Source organism: Rhynchophorus ferrugineus, unplaced genomic scaffold, assembly GCF_030347505.1.
Source record: "Rhynchophorus ferrugineus isolate W39M unplaced genomic scaffold, kcgeb_rfMv2 rfM2, whole genome shotgun sequence".
Classification (NCBI taxonomy): Eukaryota; Metazoa; Arthropoda; class Insecta; order Coleoptera; family Curculionidae; genus Rhynchophorus; species Rhynchophorus ferrugineus.
In genome coordinates, this window is record NW_027472581.1 from 34999690 (window position 1) to 35002482 (window position 2793).

Below are 2793 nucleotides of genomic sequence, written 5' to 3' on the forward strand. Positions count from 1 at the left end.
CTAGTGGTTTAACCATGGATATATTGAATTATTGAAAAATTTGTTATATATATAGCTGTATAAAGCTATATTATATAATTATAAAAATAACATACCTATTGAATGGGATATTTACAAGACCCCATTAAATCCAAAGTATTTAACATAGTGATTCAATCATTTCTGGATGGGAGCATTAAACAGTATTCCGGTAATCAGTTATGGCATGCTCGAAGGTCTGGTTTTGTAGTTTAGGTAAAGGTTAAGCAACAAGAAGTGACTGAACCAGGTCAGTAGCTGGATTAAAACTAAACAACATACTCGTACACACCGAATACATCGAGCACAGGGTAAGACGAGGGAGTCGGATTGTGACGAGAGAGGATAGCCTCCGATCGATCGAAGCCCGAATAAACCGAAAACTGTTCACCAGGTCCTGAAGCCACTACCGAATAACCCCGCGGGCGTACACAGGCCGTCCTTGCCCGGGCTGCTGCAGCAGCAGCACAGCAGCGGTGGCGGCGGCGGCAGCATCGTCATCCTCCTCGTCTTCGCGAAAGACTCCGGTCTCGCCCTGTTTCGCTTACCTTCACGTCGCTCACATCCCCGAATCTGGACATGATACCGCTGGACAGCACATATCACAGCACTGGCTTTGCTGTCGGTTGGTTGGCCCTGGATGTCGGCTGCCTGGATGCAGCTCGGTCCATAGGCGTGGACTGCCTGGGCGCAGCGCTGCCGCCGGATCTTGCGTTCCTGTACTAAGCGTTCGGGATGGGATGCGCGCCCTTGTACTGCAGGGGCTGGGGGGGAGGGCAAAATCGGCGACGGAGATGAAGGGCGGCGCTAGTTTCGACGGCGCTTCTTTCAAACGCCACTGCGATCTGTATGGACCTAGTTTGATTACATTTACGCCCGATTGTTATATTGTCTATTGGATAGGCCCGAAATAACTTTGACATTGTCACGCGGTCTTTTATTTCAACTAACAGACATCCAACAGTGATATATGAAAAAATTTATTTAACATATGTAAAAGTGAATTATTTTAACATAATGTTATACAAATTGTTCTTTAAAAAACCGACATGTGGGTTCAAAAAATTGGAAGCCTATGGCATCTGTAAAACATCGAAAACGTTTTAAGGGTAATTTGACATTTTTATGTAGATTTCTATTACGAAGAATCTTTCTGAAAATTTAAAATAATGGTATAAACTAAAAACCGGTGTTGTCGCTTTTACTGGTTTTCGTAAAGTCTATTGTCGTGTATGGAAACACGTTTGGTACTTTTTCCTCTAGACTGGACTGTTGTTGCCAGATTCATTACATTCTTTTTGTTACTTTTATTATTTTTTATTTCTTTATTTATTTATTTTTATCCAATTACCTTTATCTCTTTTATTTTCATCTCTTTTATTATTTATTCGTATATTTTCCATAATTCTTAAATTACTGTAAATGAAAGTTTATGTTTGCAACCATAAGGTATAAAATGTAGCTATTTTATAAGCTAGAATCTGATGTCACAGACATTTAACAGTGATTTATATACTGTTATAGTTAGAAGTTGTTCTGTACAAAACGGACATGTGGTTTGAAGCAATTTGGAAGCCCCAGAATCAGAAATTTTCAGTATCTGTAAAACATCGTAAACGTTTTAAGGGTAATATGACATTTTTATGTAGATTTCTATTACGAAGAATCTTTCTGAAAATTTGAATTGTATAAACTAAAAAGCGGGGTTGTCGCTTTTACTGTTTTTTGTGAATTCCATTGCCATGCATGGAAACACACTTGGTGCTTTTTCCTCGGACTATTATTACTAGATTCATTCCATACTTATTATTACATTTATTAATTTTTTAATTTGCTTATTTATTTTTTATCCATTTACCTTAATCTGGCTTTTTTCCATTTATTTCATTATTTATCATTATTAAACTGAATTATTTTTATTCGAAATTGATGTCAAAGTAGCTGATTTGTAGTTATGAATTATTGATAATTTGTAGTATACATAAACACCACCGAAAGTGATTCCTGTTGACTCTTGCTGACAGCGTATCTTGCGTGTTAACCGTTAACTTTTTCCTTATACGCATTACACGTTCATTATGGTCAGAGTTAGAAGAAGTGAATGCATAATAGCAATAAGAGTGTTGTTTATTTAAAAATTTAGCTTTACTCTAGCGAGGCCTAACAACTCTAGTGACAAGATCACGTGCGTCTACTTCCTTTGATCTCGTTGCACGTCCATTATTGTTAATATTAGGGTATAAACTGGTACGTCGCATGTTGCCTTCCCTTCGTACCCTCTACACATGTTATACTTCAACCTAGCATATTTGTCATTGCTATCAATTATCTACATTGTATATTATTCGTTACTTGTTAATGATATCTGTTATGCCTGTCCGTCATTGTTATCGACTACTATTGTCCAATGTTGTTATTAACTATCATGGTTATTCGGCCAATGTTATTGGCTATGATTTTTACACATTGCTCATATTATCAGTACTTGGCAATACAATTAATTACCTGTACTACTAACTGCCAGTAGTATTAACAGTTAGTACAACATATTTTATTATTACCTAAAATTATAATGATAAAAATTACCAATCATTTTTATATTTCATATGTATGTGTTTAAATTTAGCTATATACTTTTTAAAGTCTCTCATAACGAAACCAAAAGAGATTTTGAAAAAAATTAAATACGATAGGCTAGAATAAAATTAATATTATTATTTTCTATAACTTTTTTTAAGAGTATACTGATTTATTATATAATACTACATTTTTAAA